Raw genomic sequence first — 18,981 nt, 5'->3', positions numbered from 1 at the left:
AACGACAGCCCCAAAACATCACTGCTCTAGAGGAGATCTGCATGGAGGATTGGGCCAAAATACCAGCAACAGTGTGTAAAAATCTTGTGAAGAGTTACAGAAAATGTTTGGCCTCCGTTATTGCCAAAAAAGGGTACATAACAAAGTATTGAGATGAACTTTTGGTATTGACCAAATACTTATTTTCCACCATGATTTGCAAATTAATTCTTTAAAAATCAAACAATGTGATTTTCAGTTTTTTTTTTTTTTTCACATTCTGTCTTTCATGGTTGAGGTTTACCCATGTTGACAATTACAGGTCTCGCTAATATTTTCAAGTGGGAGAACTTGCACAATTAGTGGTTGACTAAATACTTATTTGCCCCACTGTACGTCAGCAAAGAGCAAGAGCAGCAGGCGAGACAATGTAGCTGTTCATTAGCGTTAGCGCCTAGCTTGAATTCGGCTTTTACTATGCAGGAGTATAGCCATATGCAGTTGGTATCTGGCGTTGTCCTTGGACCAAAGGGTCAGTGGTTCGATTCCCGGCTACAACTGTCAAAGTGCCCTTGGGCAAGGCACTGAACCCTGATTTGCCTCCAATGGGTTGACAGCGCCTTGCATGGCAGCAACCCCATTGGTGTGTGAATGTGTGCATTAATGGGTAAATGTGTGCTACTGTCCATTTACTATTTTACCGTGTAACCCGTTCAGACCGTTTTGTCCAATGACTGAATGATTTTTGCACATGCGTAGGTTTTTTTTTTTCAAATCCTGGGACACTTGCTCAAATTGCAATGTTAAAAAAGGAATCGCATCAAAGAACTCCGGACCAAATGGGTCAATACGCCCATAGTCACCAATAATTTAGCGGTCCATATATATATATATATATATATATATATATATATATATATATATATATATATATATTACATTAACATATTTGAAGCGACGACACACACAGGCAACCATTCACACTCACAATCGCACCCCAGCTACAGGCATATGCCCTTTAATTGAAAAGCGATTAATGCAGGTTGTTCCTAGTCACTCAGCACAAGTCAGCTGGCAAAGACTGGACAAAAAACGAGCAATTGAGAATTTAAAAAAAAAAAATTTGTTAATTTTTACTTTTTCCTATAAAGATGAATATTATTATGTAGTGAAATGCACATTCTTATTTCTTATTATAAACTCAAGGCAGTGTATGTTCCAAAACGCTGTCATCTCCAGTATATTAAAGTAAAGGGGGGAAAAGGACAGAGGTGACAAAAAGTGCAAACTAAAAGAAATTCTGTCGGAACAGTAAAGCCTGTTCAGAGGTATTTATTTTTAGATTTGCAAAAGGTACTGAAGAATTACCTTTACAGTTTAGAAATACTCATCAAATGCTACACAATTCCCTAAAATAGCTGTTTGAAAGGAGGAAGAAGGAATGGATAAAAACAGCAGAGAAATGACGGATGAATGTCATGCTACTATTCTTTCAGATCACAGCCACTGTCTCAGGATAGTTTTTTTTTCTTTTTCTTTTTTTCTTTAAGCTAAATCATCTTGAAGGGAACATTCAAACATTTGGTATTTGAGGGAGCTCGGAGCGTCAACCTGTGAGTGACTTACTTTTAAAACACAAACTCAAATGCAAACCTGTGCAACACTAGAGGATGTTGTTTTGAATGGCCAGGGGCGTGTTTGCATATTCATGTGAAATGATGAATACTGACAGGACCGCCTGCTCGACAGGAGTTGACACCGCTAAATTAACCGGCTAGCGACGTCATTTTATCTTAGCAACTTCCAGCTGTGAATCCAAGAAGGCGTCTGTATCTCAGCAAAAGCCTTTTCAGTCCTCCATTTTTCTCAGACAGTTCTGTGAAAAGTCATTGTCAATTTAGCAGCACCCATGCATTCAATAAAGGTGAAAATTTAGCAGCTTATCTCACTAGCTTTGCCTTGGTCAAACGGCATTTCACTTGACACCGTATGTACCGTACTGTATGTTGTAACAAATCTGAGCTACTTTTGGTGTGCTTTCAGTGAAATGATATCACTAAAAGGGGCCTGCAGTGACCCAAATGGTAGCTCGAGTTGTCCTAGGACCGACTGTTGAAGTGCTTTTGGGCAAGGCACTGAGCCCTAATTTGTACCAAATGGGTTGGCAGCGCCTTGCATGGCAGCAGCACCATTGGTGCATGAATGTGTGCGTGAAAGGGTAAATGTGTGCTAATGTAAAGTGCTTTGAGCACGGTAAACATGTAGATGAATGCGCTATATACTGTAAGTACTCTCCATTTATAAAATTTTCAATGTAGAACGCAACATACGTTTCTGGTGTCTTTACACGGAATGAAATGACACAAACCTAAAAACAGCTCCTGTATTAGAGCACACAAGGACTGGCCAGAACACCACTTCAATCTCCACAGCAACTCATCTCAGCTGCAGATCAACACAATTACCACAAACTGCATTCACTTTAATTATTATGGTGTAGGAGCTCTACTGTTCATTAGCTAAAGAACAGCAGGAGCGGGTGAATATGTTCCTTTTTTTTTATTTTTATTTGCAACACAAATAGCTTAAGGCAAAATTGAATGCCTACCCCCGGTGAGAGACACATGTGGTGTTCTAACAGAACATATCAAAGTCTTTAATGATAAAAGGTGACCAACTGGTAATGACTGAATAAACTGTTTGCAATATCCAAAAGTTCATGTTTTAAAATAAGAATAGTACTATTTCATCTTTTATAGAATTTTGATACCCTTAGATCTTTTACTTGCGACTGCTACCTCCGGCCTAAAGTGTAACTGGAGCCTGTGTTAAACCCGTGTGTGACGCATATGGTTGTGCGAGCATGAACATATAGCAACGAGAGTTTGGCCCATTAGATCAGCACAAGCAAACAGGATTGTTTACTGTTAGCAGCAAGTCTTAAGTGGGTTGGAAAAGTGTTTTTGGCAAGCGGAGATAGCAGTGCTGCCACGGGGATGTGCACAGGTGCGTGCTCGCCCAGACTATTCGACCCAAATTCTTTCTATTAAAGATAAGAAAATAGGCTTTTGGAGCAGTCTCGGTTAAAAAGTCAGGTCTCTCTGTACTAATTAGGGCATTGGTGGAGAATGCATTGAGTAGAAAAGTATTTTATACTAAAACTAAAAATCCTGTATAATCCCTCTAAGGGCTGTTTCGCACCAGCGGTAGCCCAATGTGAAAAGTGGCCAGCGGCAAGCGCAAAATAGAAGGAGCCACGTAGGCTGATGTAGACACTGTCAGGACGTGAAAAGCAGGTGGACTCTAGCAAGAATATTTAGCCTACTATAGTCTATAGCGCCAATGCATTTATTTTTCATTGTTGTACAAGAAAAAAACAACTTTTTCCCATTTCAAGGAGTACACTGTAAATGCTAACATTCAAATTAATTAAATGTGATAAGTGAACTAAACTCAATTTTCATCAAGCTGTTGTGAACACTACTTTTAAATAAGTAAGTAGTAATTTGGGGTTGGAGAACTTGCTTAACTTGATATATCCCAGTTAAGTCAAATTAGAAAAAATAATTTCTTGTACCCAGTGTCCTTTGGGCGTTCTATCAGACATGCGCAGATCTGCCCTGCCCACTTTCGCGCTCTTTACAACACCTTTCTCAGTTATTTTCGCCATTGTGGGTTTACTTGTCCTCAGCACACTGATTTGGTAAGTACATATTTTACTCTTTTGTAAACCGTCGATTTGTCTTGTTGTAGTGTGTGCCTGTGTGCTGCCAGGGAGGAGAAGTGTCAATTACATCAAATATCACCGCTAGCAAGCATGCTATATGACCGTGACAGGAACCCCATCATTTTCAGAAACAAATGTAGACTACAGTTTATGGTAGACTCCCATTTTATGCCGGCCGGCGTTTTGAATTCTTGACAGAGGGGGCTCGTAACGTTTTTAGGCGATGGGAGAGGTTTTTAAAACCGATTTAAAACAGTTACCGAGCGGTTTTAAGTTAGCTAGACCGAGGGGAGGTTCGCTTCCTGTTTTAAAAATAAAAACACTAATTCTATCGTTAGCGGGTGTTTTATTTTGTGAAACTAACAGGAAGTGCCTTAATCACTACGGCTAGCTTGAGTAGCGCCGAATTTGCACGTTGTGGATCTAAACGGCTACTTTCTCACGTAAAAATGTTAGAAATGTCGATAAAGTGATTTATTTACAGAGTTAGTGCTAGAATTAAGTCAGCTTCAGTCTGTCTATTTCGGCTCAGGTAAGAGCTAAATGCACAGTCAGACCTTATGTGCGCCAACGTAATCGGTTCTTGCGTTGGAGCAGGGGTCCCCAAACTACGGCCCGCGGGCCGGCCGGATACGGCCCGCCTCCACAATTGGTCCGGCCCCCTGAAACCCCCCCAAAATAGTGTTATTATTTCCTGGCTTTTTTCTGTGAAGAACCCAGACAGGGTTATTTGGTTATTATCTATTTAATTAATTGTGTTATTATTATTCATTATTATATGATATTATATTATGTTATAATTATTTTTATTTTATTTTGTTCCAAGAAGAATTCAGAAAGGGTTATTTAATTATGGCTTTCTGAAAAACAATAATTTTTTTACATTTAGGCACTGCTGCAATCGTCACACTTTTTCTGTTACAAACTGACCCGGCCCCTCATCAGAGAAGGGAAAAGTCATGTGGCCTTCACAGGAAAAGGTTTGGGGACCCCTGCTTTAGAGTGTTTGTCATCTGCCCTTCCATTTGCTTTTCTTCATGTGCAGTGCTCCCCCTCCATGTTTGATCAAACTGCACTGATAATTTGAAATTGTTTTAAAATGCATTAATCGCAAAAATCAGAGGACTAGATCACATTTCCCCCTGTTATTTCACCACTTTAACTTTGGTCTAACCTAATATAGGAATACAGATAGAAAGAGTGCAGAGATCACACTCAACGCCATAACAACCTGGTGTGTTTAAGGTTGGTCATTTATGTGCCTATATTTTGAAATTGTTGCCTTAATTTTGTGTTCTTTTTCACCATCCCCCAATCAGGCTGAAGCAAATGGTCAAAAGTCCACACATACCTCAGTCTCAGCAATTACAGGTATGTTTCATACACTGATCAATTAATCATTTAATATTTGTATTTGTTTCATGGGTTGGGATAACAAACATGCATTAATGTTTTTACAGATGGATTAAGAAATTAATTGTACATCTCAATTTGAATGTTCAAAAATAATCAATTACGTTAATTTAAAAATAACTCATTGTTAAACATTTTAGTTTGTGAATATTAAAATAATTTATTGCAGATTTTAATTTGTGATTAAAAATAATTGGACATTTTAATTTGTGACTGTTAAGAAAAAATTTAACTTTTTTTTTTCTAACAAGTTCTCAATGCTGAAATTATCATGTCTTTTCAGGTCAACCAAAGCAGTATTCTCTAATGCAGTGGACTTGCAAGTACTGCACATTTTCTGCTGAAAAGAGCCTACTTGCTTAAGCATTACCGCTTAAAACATGGATACCACACTCGGACATCCCTACTCCCATGTCTTCATAAGGACTGCCTCTGCACATTTAAATCTTTTAATGCACTCAAAGTACACCTATCGACATGGCACTCTCAAAAAGATGCAGGCAAAAGTGGAGAAACTGCATTTGACCGTCAGTTGTGCAACTTTGTGGAGCCCTGCTCAGAAGCAGACTTCTTTACCCATTTGCGAGGACATCTTAAGCTGAGGCAAATGGTTACTTGCCCATATCAAGACTAACTTTCAGAGCAGTATTTATTCGACCTTCACTGCACACAAAAGCAAAGAAATGTGAAATGTGTTTGAGCCATAGTGTGGGTAGGACATTTGTGTCTAAATCATTCAATCCCAATAAAAGTTGCTTTAATAAAAAAAAACTTATTTTTAATCAAAGAAAAAGAACCTTTTGCAAAAATATATTTTTTTGAAAATATATATATTTTTAAATATATATATTTTTTATTGACGTGTCACTTTTTTTTTTAAAGGAAAAAGTTTAAAACTTTTTTTTTTAAAGTGGAAAAAGTTTTGAACGCATTTCTTTTTTTCTTTTTGAAGTGGAAGAGGTTTTAAAGGCACTTTTTTTTTCGATTGAATCATTTTGACACAAAGATACGACTTCAACGCTACTTCCGACATGTTTGAGTGGCAGGTGACTACACCAATGGCATAAAAGAATGACTAATGGCCACCAGGGCTCCATCGAGCCATCGGACTCTGCTCGAGTCCAAGCCGAAAATAGGGCACTGGTACGGGGGGGTGACATCGGCATCTCACCGGAGTGCCCGCGCTGGTATGGTGCGCTGCTGCTTAATGTGATTCAAGAGGGGAACTTCACCCACTGCCCTGACGTGACGGTTGGCAATCGGGGTCCAACCGCAGTGTCGCGACGCGCCGGTATGGGAGTGGCCGACGAGTGGCCCGACACTAGCCTGCCCAGTAGCCTGCGCCGGGAGCCCCGTCGCTTCAGCTTTGAATGAGTGTCATGTCAGTCGCGGGCCGTCTACTCAACAGCCGGCCTCCGCGCCGGGGTAGTGATATCGGGGTCCGCCAGTGTGCCGCAACAGGGCACCGTACCATCGCCGGCACACCGGTGAGATGCCGATGTCACACCCCCGTACCGGTGCCCTATTTTCGGCTTGGACTCGAGCAGAGTCCGATGGCTGGATGGAGCCCTGGTGGCCATTATTTTTGCTTCCTGCTTTTATGCCATTGGCGTAATCACCTGCCACTCAAACATGTCAGAAGTAGCGTTGAAGTTGGATCTTCGTGTCTAAATGATTCAACCGAAAAAAAGTGCCTTCAAAACTTTTTCCACTTCAAAAAAAAAGTGCCTTCAAAACTTTTTCCACTTCAAAAAAAAAAAAAAAAAAGTTTAAAACTTTTTGCTTTTCAAAAAAAAGTGACACGTCAATTAAAAAATAAAAATTTAAAAAATATATATTTTCAAAAAAATATTTTTGCAAAAGTTTTTTTTTTCTTTGATTAAAAATAGTTTTTTGATTGAAGCAACTTTTATTGGGATTGAATAATTTGGACACAAATGTCCTACCCATAATATGGCTCAAAAACAAAAAGGATTGCTTCGGTCAAAGAAAACAGTTTCAATGAAAAATAAAGCGTATATTTCTGAGTCTCAAATATTTTTTCACATTCAAACCTTTTTTTCTACAATTTTTTTTTTTTTTTTTTTTTTTAATTGAAGTGATTTTATTTTGAAAATATACATTTTTTGTTTGAAGCAACTTATTTTTGGATTGAATAATAAAGACACAAATGTCCTAGCCAAAATGTGGTCCAAACGCAGAATTACATCAATCAAAAAAGTTGTTTCAATAAAAAAAAAAGAATTAAATTTTTTTTTAAAATTTTCAAAGAAAAATAGTTTTCAAACATATTTTTTGACTTACAAATTTATTTTTGCATTCAAACAAATTTTTTTGATTGACATGACTTTTTCTTTGATTGAAAAAAAAATAATAATATATATCTACTAATGAAATATTTTTGAATAGAAATTTTTTTTTTTTTTTTTTTTTTTTGAGGAAAAAACTTAATATGAAATTAGAATTTGAATAAAAATAAGACACATATTCTTGGTAAGATTTTAGGTTTCTCAGGTGTATAACTCCAGTACACGTTTTGCATTTACTCTTTTAGTGATGTGAAAAAAACAAAGTATCTTGTTTACTGTATCAGGTGTTAAAGTGAAATTTGAATTTGAACTGAGTTGTGTGTTTTAAAAAGAGTTCTGTATTTTTATGTTTATTTTATCACTGCTGCACAGTTTAAACCATGGCACAATGTTGATTGTAGTTCCAGTTTTGATCACTAATATTGTTGGAGAAATCAGAACTGTTAGCTTTACCAGAGCTCAAGCTCATGTTGTAATGGGAAACTAGTTTGACGCCATGTCTTCAATGCTGAGTTAATGTCCTGAAATTATGATAATAGGATCTCGCCTGTTAGTCTTTGGAAATTACAGGATAGGAGTGGACATTGATGCAGTTCAGGTATTATTCAGTAATTTCTGTAGCAAAAGGTTATTTTAGGTACTTATACTTTGTATGAGGTGCAAAATGTTTGCAAAAGTAGGTTTATAATTAATCCACTGATTGTTCATTGATACTGAGCATTAACCAAACACCGTTCAGCCTGCCAGGAGCCAGTGTCTCTCATTAAATGCACTTTTGAGCATTTTAAAGTAAATTTTAATTCCATTGAATTAATCCAATGAGTGTTCTCCATTTATTGTGTTTTGGGGGTCATTACTGTTAGATAATGTGTTTTTAATGAAATTAGTATGTGCAGATGTAATTTCTATTGTGGAATTCTTTTAGGTCAAGAAAATTAAGTTGACCTGAATATGATGGGAGTACTGTACACTCAAAATAAACAAGTTACTGTAATCCAGTTATTTTAGTTAGTTTGAGTACTGCCAACTCAATAAAAACAAGTGACTATAATCCAAATTTTTTAAGTTAATTTGAGTACTGCCAACTCACAATAATTAAGTTAATCAAATCTAATTCATCTAAGTCAACATAAATTAATTTTTTTAAGGCAGCAAGTTTGCATATATTTTTTTAGTAAAGTCAACTTTTAATATTTTACAGTGTAGGGGATATTAAATAGCCATGTAAAACATGGGCATCGCCAGACATATTTCACTGGGTCACGTGCCCCAGTATTGATTAGGACTCCCCCAGTATAAATTCCACCGGGAAAAAAATATATATATAATAAAATAAAATTTGAGTTTTAAGTCTTCTAAGCATAATCTACGGAATGCACCATTTAACATGGTCATATTACTTGATTCACTCCAGATACACAATCTGTATATTGCTACTTTATAAGGTAATTTATGCACGTAACTTTGACTGTGATAGGCATATGAGTTGATACTTCCTTGAAACACCTTCAGGAGATATGCAGCGTTCATGTGTGTCGGGAGATCTGAGTTCCCAAGTTGGAAAAACGTTCTGATGTATTGCAAAGTCCTGATGTGGGATAAAAACATGGTTGCTACAAAGAAGTTCCCCGGCACAGCCAGACTATTCTCCCTGTATTTTTCAAACTCTGTGAGAAATAGTCTGGGACCCAGCCCATTAACGACCTCTAGAGCAAAGTACAAAATCAATTGTCCAATCAGATTTGTTTATTTGCGTGACGTGTTCTTAACGAGTAACGTCACTCTTGCGCGCCGAAAGTCGTGTCTACAACAACACAGATGGCGAACAGGAGAGCCGAGAATATGTTCCAATCCGTGGTAAAACCAGTTTTAAATTACCAAAAACACATCGAAACAAGTCATTGACAACAGTCAACATGGCTCGCGCTAGCCATGTTGAATAAACTTCTCCATTCTCCGCTCACGCTAATTACTTGTTGCTTTAACAACGTCACGTCTGCCCGTCGCTGATTGGTCCACTCCGCTGTCTGTTTGCTGTGGCTTGCTCCGCCCTCGGAATTTGATATGCCGGACGGTTGCCAGACTCAATCGCTGGAACAGCGGTGAGTCTGGTACACCAGAGTTGCCTATTTTAATGCTCCATCAATACTCACGACTGACTGTAATAGATCTTTTTTTTTTTTTTTTTTTTTTTTTTTTTTTTTTTTTTAATAGTGATGTGTTTATCTGTCCACTGACACAGATAGCACAGATATCAGTACGTCTGCCTCTTGGATGTGTCGTCAACATCAGCGCCGCAACACTGTGAAAATAGGTTTCTAGGTTTCTGAACAGGTTTCTACTTTCTACTTTGTGTCCCACCCCTTGGCGAAATTTCACTCAGGAATTGCCGCTCCGTCCAAAACAGTGCCTTTAATAAGTGTAAATGTTCACAATTCCTTGGGTGTTGTTTAAAATAATAGTCTCTTTGTATGGTGTGGTTTCACCTATCATGGTTTGGTCAGCAAGATATCCTTGAAAAGGAGTCATTGTAGCGTAGTTGGTACACTTTGGACTATGTCGAAGGTGATGAGCTATAGCCACTGTGAGAATCGGAATTTTAAATCAGTATAGTACAAGTCTCAGTCCAGCAAAACAAAAATGTTACTGCCACTATTTTCACTTTACGAACACTGCAAAAAGGTTGATATAGCACAATCAGACTGGATGGCTTGTAAAAATATCTTTTGGGGGATTTGCATTTGCCACAGCTCTTCCAAATCCTCTCTTGATCTCAATCACATTTTAGATTAATATATTCACACCATCATTTTCATCTGTTGTGAAACATGTACTTGTGCCTTTTTGTGACAGACAAAAAAACTGCGACCAAAACCATGATGAAATAGTTTAGAAACTATTTCAAATGGAACTTCCACAACTCCAGCAATGCAGTGTTTATGAACAATACCCTCCTGACTGTTAGTAAGCTCCTATTTATGCGCACCGCACAATCTCTTGTGCCAAGCCAACAGGCCTGACGGATGCGAGCCTTGACCCTCATTAGCATGTCCACCATCTAGTGAGGTTGACATCTCTCGACTTGCCGCCGCTCACCACAACTGTGCTGACAGAAGTGCAGCTGCAGGGCCTCCTTCCATCAAAGACCACATGAATGTATGTTAGTGTGACAGCGCACTCAGGCAGAGAAAACTTGGGCTGCGGTGTGTCCAAAAAAAGGAATCCCATTTTTGTGGTTGAAGCTAATGGGGGTATTTGTTCTAGGAGGGTTTTCAGTGGGGAGAATAGTGTCTGTCATTAACATTGCAAAGCCAATTCATCCATCTGTTTCAAGGACTAATAGCAAATACAGTATAATTCCATGCATTATATTTTGTTGTAACCAGCAGAAGGTGTTGATCAACTTCATTGATCAATAAAGTTGCTTGGGGAGGAGCTAAAGGTTGTGCAGTGCTAGCAGAAGAAGGACAAAGCAAAAAAAAAAAAGTGTTTCACATAAAAACATTTAAATGGTCATCTAAGTGTACATTTTTTCCCCCTTTCATTTTTTTTATCCGAGTGTACCTAAGAAATATCCCATCAGGCCTGAAAGCCAGCTTTCTATTTATTGTCATCACAGAATAGAAAGTCTGACAGAGAGAGACAATCTAATTTTGTACATTTTAATCATGCTTTCGGGGTTTTTTTCTCCCTGCAAAACACTGTGAATCATAATCATCATCATTTACTGTAGATAGAGTAATGTTTTAATTTTCCCAATGGGTTTGCAAATATTTCCTGCATTTGGTAACTCCAATCACAAAGGCGCCTTACACTAATTATGATGCGATTACAGTACAATTTTTCCAATCCAATCCCAAGTAATAACAGAAATTGACTAAACACCAAATCACCAAAGTTCTATCTTTTTTTTTTTGTTTCCATTACAAATCACATTGACGTGCGCATTTCTTTTCTTCCAAAATGTCATCCAATCTTGCACTCTTTGCAGCCCCATCCTAAGTGTCAGTCTGTGGTTAAAATAAAATACTGTAGCATCTGTCCAATCAAGGGCGTAGGTTTGCATTGGAACAGTAGGGACATAACACTACAAAGTTTTTAGGATGCTGAAATTGTCCCCACCAACGTTTGAGCAACCATATTTGCATTATATAATGAGTTCACTGATATAGGTAATTTAGATTATCGTCCCATAAATTGTAAGGATAGAATTGACCCTACCATTATTAAGTGAATTATTTTCATAATGCTCAGACTTACATTTACCCCCTTCCACTCGCTGAAAGTGTCGGTCCATTTTTTCCCGTGAAACGCACGTTTGATTGGCTGATGATGACTAGACCCCACACTCTCACACACACGCACACTCACAAAACCACCAGAAATGCTTGTCAACATGTCACCTCCTCCGCCCCCTTCGAAGAGGAGGGATAATAGATTTTTTTTTTCCCAGCAGCACCAGCCACTGTACAGTAAGCAATGTAAAAAGATGTCAATGTTGTGGAAGTGGGGAACACACCACTAATTTTGCTACTTAAAGTCCGACTTGTATCAGAGTTAGCAAGTTCACACAGTTTAATGTTATGTTAACCTGCAAAATTCAAGTAGGAAGCTGCTTAGAGAGAAGTGTCTACCTGTACGTTTCTAATGTTAACGTTTTTTAAAATGTGAGAAATGTCGTGAACTCTGCTGGAAACTATAGAACCAGAAAAACGTGAGCAAGAGGCTGCTTAGAGAGAGGTCCTAATGTGTTTCACAGGAAAGTGTTGACAGTCAAAACGCTGTCGCTTTTCTTCTTTTAAATTGCCTGAATTAGAAGGAAAGAAGGGTAGAGCATGTTGTGACTTTACACTTTTGAAACTAAATACCTAATAGTGCATTTATTCACTAACTGACATGTATTGATTTATTAAAAAATATTTTTATTTGCAGCCTAGGCAGTTATTTTTTTCAGCTAATCATATATTGAGTGTTATCAAGGTAAAACGTTAATCCCGATTTAGATTTTTTCCAAAATTGCTCAACCCAATGATGCAATTTAGAGATGAAAATAAGGGAGAAGAAGATAAACGAAACAACCAATTAAAGTGATCTACAACTCTTGGGGTGATTGACTATGTAGGTTAACATGGAGTTCCATGTATGGGTTAAGTAATATCCCCCCCCCCCCCCCCCCCCCAAAAAAAAAAACACAGAAAGCAACGACTGCAAATTTCCTTGATTAAACAAGGGGCAATTCCCCCATTTTGAAAAATGACTTTCCCCCATGAAAATAACAATTTTAACTTTTTTCATTTTTACGTAAGCATATTCGTGAGAAATGTAGCCCTGACCCCTGTTCACCTTATCTGTTTGGTCTTATTAATGTCCCGTCACCAGCAAAAAGTTTACATGCAGGTTATGGTGTTATAGTGCTCTTACCAATGTTGAGACCAAACCTACGCTCTTGTGTTCAATCTTTATTCTGTGAATGAAGTCAAGAATCCTCTCCACCTCTATTGGCACACTACAGAACTCTTGCATGCTCACTTATACGGTAAACTTATTTACTTTAGATTACCAGGTAATGATGCAAAAGTTGCTTGGGCGAAAAGTAAAATGCTGAGCTTCAAAATAGGGATAGTCTGAGTAAAATATTATTATTTTAGTCCAAAGGGGTTTACAGAAAAGCCAATTAACTGATTCACTCCCAGCCATTTTCACCGGAGCAAGGCCCTTCGCTCCCGGCCGTTTTACTGGATTTTGACTGATTTTGCAAGGCCCAGAGAAAATTCTGTTCTATTGCTATATAAACATGGAACCCACAAAAAAAAAAAAGATTAGAAACTCTTCTTTCAGCAGAAAAAAAAAGTTGGTTCATATCTTTTTCCATTCTTTAGAAATCAGCATTAGAAAATAGCTTAGTTTGAGCAATCATTCAATTTTTGATGAAAAAACTGAGAAATTGAGCTTTTTGTAAAAGCATATATTTCAAACATAACTTTGACTTTAACACAGCCATTATTCGCTTTTGTGACATCCCAAACATCTGAATAATGTTTTCGTTTTACAACATAAACAACAAGACAAATAGAGCTTTTGACCGCAAAGTAACAATTAATTTACACATAACTAAACTATTGAACTGTTGAACTATTTGCGCACATAACAACGGGGAAAGCTCTTGGCTGCTCCCGGTTGAATGAGGTGGCTCGTAGTAATCTGATGAGTCCGGATCAAGATCCGTCTCACTTTTTTCATCATCTTCATTGTTGGTTTCAACCTCGGGCTAAGGGGGTAACGCAACGTGAGCTCCGCAGAACCCGTGTGGAACCTGATGCTGTTGTGGATGTCACCGTCTGTCTCATGTAGATTTTTTTTTTTTAATCCTTCTTTGATGATGGTTTCGTTTTCTTTTCAAAACACTCCTCCAGAGTCGTTTGCCTTTTTTTCCCGATCGTTCTCCACATTTTTCTCAAATTCTCACGCGTCTTCACAAGTTCCCTCCAACTTCCGTTTCCTGACTATTTTTCTTCACTTCCTTTCTTGGCCCGAGATTAGTTCTCACCAAATGCGCTACCGACCTCCAGTGGCCAGTTTTATTGCTTTAAAATGGGTTTTGAGCTTTGTGCATTGTATCTTAGATGGATCGGAACCTATAGATGCCTCTTGTCAAAAAAAAAAAAGAAAAAACGCAAAAGATGTATAAATCTGTTTTTGGGACACTGAAGCAATTAAGAATAGAATGTATTTATACATTTTTGGGAGCAAATGAGTTAAAAATTCAAACCATTGATTCTTTTCTCTGTAGAGGAGATATTTATTTCTCTTACGAGTTAATCTGTCTCATGTTGATTTTATTCAGCACACCATTTGCGAGTCCATAAATAATAAAGAGAAAACGACGTGCATTGTGTCTACAACAATTATTGTATAAATATTTTATATCCTAGGTTAGATTGATCTACATCACTTCACTCACTAGCACATGCACGTAGGGACCCACACGCACATATCGTCACAGTGTAAACGGTACTTGAGCAGTTCTCCACAGGAAAGCAGACTTGCTATTGCGTATCTATCTTAATAATGTTGATTAATTGAAAATGGAAATTGTTTACCGTATCACAAGAAACTAATTACAGCTGATATTGCTTTTAAGTACATTAATGTAAATTAAAATGGGGTACTAAATTCTATTATCCATGAGGAATAACAAAAAACGCACATTAAATAATGATTATATTAAAAAAATAAAAATAAAAAATTCAGCCATAATCACTTCAAAATGCTGGATGAAGAAAGTTCTGGAGAAGACAAGTTAGATTTGTTATTGTTTAGGATAAAGGATAAAAGGACTTTAGGTCTACGTCATCTGTTGTGATTGACATGCACCTGCAAACAATGCACCTATTTATTTAATCTCTGGGTAGAGTGAAATATTTATCAATTCCCTTGAGCTGAGCATTGTGTTCTTACTATATGAAATATTGATGATCAGTTACAAGACTGTGGCAAGTGCTGGTCTTATAGTCCGACTGTGTCCTTCTCTGTCCAAAGACAATGAATATATAATGTAATTCTAGACATTTTGTCTGTTGCTGTATGTTCTTTTCTTTCTCTTTAGGATAGATTGACTAGGTTCTGTCGGAATGTATCATTGCCACTAGACCCGTCCTTTTGCTTTTGAATGTAATCTGCTAAAAGACGACATACATCATTTTTCAATCACTGAATCTCCGAGAGTCTTAGCTGTATTCCCTGTTAACATTCACGTTTGTTTTTTTTCAGTTGCTCAGTAGCAATGTATCCCTGATCAGCCAGGTGAGTCACAGCAATGACGGCTACTTAATACATCTGCTAGGCGAATGCTGTCATTAGCAGTGGTGTGTAACTCTTAAATTCTATCCAAAGCACTCACATTGAACACCTTACAGTGCATCTAAGTGTAAAGAATTTTGTTGAATAAAATTATTAAAAAATTATTTTTTTCTGATACAGTATGTAATAGTGGACAAAAATTTAAATAAAATCCTACTATATTTTCAGGAAGTTTATCAATTGTACTAATTTGCCCAACCAAATGCAAATATTCCAATTTGCCCACCCTTTCTCGTATCGTAATTAAAGCTGCAATGTGAAGTAATTTCATAACATGCCAAATTGGGTCACAATTAAAGTAATTAAACATTGTCCAACAAATAAAGCATGAAAAACTAATTTATATGTTGTATATTTGACAAAATAATCGCGTTTCCGAAGTTCGAGCCTGAAAGAGGACGAACCCGGAAGTGATACGTCACACCATGAACAGCGCTCCATACGGCCGCCCTACAAAGCCCTTCAAACAATGCTTCAAACAGCGATATAAGTGATAGATCAAGCGCAAGTGAGGAGACCCAAGTTTTTGAAGAGTTGGAGGAAGAGGTTGGAATTTTATGTTGGATCGTACATGTATTAGCCAGACGCTAATCAGGATGCAAACAATGTGCCCAGACTACCTGACATCGAATGGAGACAAGACCCATCGAGATTACAAGATTGGTAAAATATAGGCTGTTATTATTTTCATGATTTGAAGATGCAGGCATTTGCACATAATTTTATGTTTTTGTCTATCTGATGACATTGTCTAAAAAAATAATAATCAGACTCCATGTTTATTTTGGCAGATCTGGCAGCTCTCATGCATATAAAATAATAATATAAAAACGTTGGGGGGAGAAGGAGATGAGTCGTTGATGGCTTTCTCCACTTTATTGTGGCAACAATAAGAAAACAAAATAATAGTGGACTGCCGCCACATTCGACTGCGAAGTTTTGCTTCTCGCTCATCTCCGCCTCGCCTCGTACTACCAGCTACTACTACTTCCTGGGGCTATCGGCAGGAGGTGGCGTCTAATGGCGTGAGGAAATGTAGATTTTTCACACAAGCGAACAGATTACAAAGCACCACTTCAGTGTTGTCCCGAGACTACATTTCCCATGATTCACAGCGGGACTTGAGCTGTCAACGTTCACATTTGACAGCATTCTGCCGCGGTCCTCCTGGCCAGCTGTTAGCTCGCCATTCACGCTCGTTTGCATTGGATCGCTAGTCTGATACACTCCCGCTTTTTCGGTGAAGTCTTTTGTGTTTATTTGTTATTGGATCGTTTTTGTTCACCACTGTAAATAAGAGCACTGAAGCAAGAAGGGGTGAGTCGCCATTTCTGTTCAACCCGTTTTCTCCTGTTTTTTTTAGCGTAAGAAGCTAGGTTAGTGGCTGTCTTTTCTTCGTTCTTTTTCATGATCAGGGTTTAGTTAGCGGTTGGGGTTCAAGTGTAGATTCCTTTTGTTTGTTGTTTTGGCCTGGGCTTACCCTGAAGCCGCGCTTCATCTACATTTTGTACATATTACCATTTACCATATTCATTGCGAGTTTGTTGTGTAAATTTTGTGCCACTTGTGAAATTGTGTGGCTCGTTTTATGTTACGCCCCCTTCGCGAGCCGTCCTTGGGACGTAACACTAGCAAACACAACAACAACTATGCCACGACTATTGCCACGAGTTGGCTTTCGGCTAACGTCGCTAGCTTCTACTGTACATTCCACAACAGTTGGCAGCTCTGCTTTGACAAAGTCATCAGTCATCTATCCAAAAATCACACTTACTGTTTGGCAAATCCTTGATCATAAGCAGACCTGTTAAGGAAGCAGGCATCTTCGAAGTGTTTGCAGCAGAGAACACTACTCGATGATGGCGTGAAATTCATTCGCTTCGTGCGAACGAAAGATGTCCATTTACGTGCCCTGTTATCCTTTGGCCACTCATACAACTTTTCGTTTGAGTGAGAACAAAACATCGCCACACACCGCCGTGGCATCTTACCGAGAAGCAAAGCAACAAACAATACTGTTCTATGGCGGACTTCACTCGCACTTCCCGGTGTGACGTAATTTCCGAAGATTTCCGAAGATTGCCGAAGAAAAGTATTTTCGTTGTCAGGGGCGTTGCTATGGGTTAAACAAACAATCTGGAAGGGTTGCGTTAAAAAAATAATGTTTAGCCATTGATATTATTCAAAAACATGGTTGGCCAACCTTAGTTCACATTTCCCCTTTAATAACCATTACCATATCCAACCTGCTTAAGTCTTTCCGTATGTATGTGTGGGTATTACTAACGTCCCGATATGGCTGCACTCATAAGCGGTGTCATTTTTTTGTGTTTAAAGAGTATTTTTACCATTTTTACATACTTTGTGCAACAGTCTTTCAGATAAAGGTTTTTTTTTTTCCTTTTAATAACCTTCTCCATTTGTTGAAACCTACGGAAAGCAGTTGTGTAATCAGTTCCGTATGTCCATTAGTGAAGGGATCTGTTGTTCACTTGAGGAAACGAATCCATTCCAGTTCGTTCAGTAAAAAGACTCGTTCAAACAAATCGTTCAACGAATCGTTCGCCCCCCACTCACCCACCTCCCCGCCCAAATGAATCGTTCTGTTAGTGAACGGGAAGTGACGTTGCCGGACGAATCACCAAAGACCACTTCGCAGTATAACTGAACGGGAAGTGACATTGCTTGGTCCCTCCCTCTCTTGCACACAGGCTCCTCATTGACTGCTCGTCGTAGTTTCAGAAATGAGTGACAGACGATATCATTCTGCTTTCCCAGCCTCGTCTCCCTCCCGCTGCTGCAAAAGCGAGGGAGAACTTCCGCGTCGTCTGTCGTATTTCTTTGGGATCCAAGTCATGGCTCGTGCTTGCATTTCAATTTAGGACACGGTTAAACATATTCCTTTTGTGGGGAGAGTGGGGGTTTGGGGTCAGGGGCGCACAGACTTTCTTTAGCATCATCTTGATCACATATACAATGCTGCTGCTACCAGCCAACGCGGCATGCTTGCTGTCACGAAAATAAAAATAAATCGAAAGTTTAATTTCTAAATATGGAACGACCAACACATCATATTTACCTCACGCTCTGTTGTGTTTTTGTTTTTATGCTCATCACTATTATTTTTGGTAACTATTGTTAAAACTAAAGTGCAAATAGCTAGTTGTCAAATGTGTGGCTCTGAAATGAAAACAATACTACATTTTGATATTAGACTGTTTCATTGCAAATCACTGGTATTAATAATTAAAATAATCCGGTCAGCTCCCCTGTCGTCCCCTCATCTCAGATCGTCAAATGCTGACGAGAAATAATTGTTTGCCCTTTACGATGTCCCCTTTCTACTCTCATTAGTCTGTTAAGAAAATTGTAGACATATTGCTACATCTCCCGTGCCCGCCTGCCTTGTTTTTGGGCGCTTGAGTAGCACATGATGGATGGATGGACATAATTTGTCAAACCAACCAACACCCGACACGATCTGACACGAAAAAAAATAAAACACTGGGAAAAAATGGACATGTATATACAGTTTCATTGCAAATCAGTATTATGGTGATCATACTAAATATTCTTTTTTTTCTGTGCACATATGAGGTAAATATCGCTGCCATGAAGCCTCCATACAATGACAATGACTCTCCCCCCTGCACTGCCGTCACGCGACCGCAGCTCAGCTTTTGCTTGCCTCGT

General features: G+C 38.4%; 1 protein-coding gene and 1 long non-coding RNA gene across 4 annotated transcripts in view; one reads left to right on the top strand and one right to left on the bottom strand.

Moving 5' to 3' along the window:
- The window catches only part of LOC130920027 (alpha-1,6-mannosylglycoprotein 6-beta-N-acetylglucosaminyltransferase B-like), a 252,584-nt gene that overhangs the window by 195,672 nt on the left and 37,931 nt on the right, over positions 1–18,981 (bottom strand). The window lies entirely within an intron of this gene.
- Positions 4,927–5,977, top strand: LOC130920028 (uncharacterized). Its single transcript, XR_009064079.1, has 3 exons — positions 4,927–4,951; positions 5,026–5,077; positions 5,403–5,977. It is a non-coding gene; the product is annotated as an uncharacterized LOC130920028 (long non-coding RNA).

This window comes from Corythoichthys intestinalis, chromosome 8 (genome assembly GCF_030265065.1).
Source record: "Corythoichthys intestinalis isolate RoL2023-P3 chromosome 8, ASM3026506v1, whole genome shotgun sequence".
Lineage (NCBI taxonomy): Eukaryota > Metazoa > Chordata > Actinopteri > Syngnathiformes > Syngnathidae > Corythoichthys > Corythoichthys intestinalis.
Note: the sequence above shows the minus strand (reverse complement) of the source record. Positions and strands in the feature narration are given on the sequence as shown.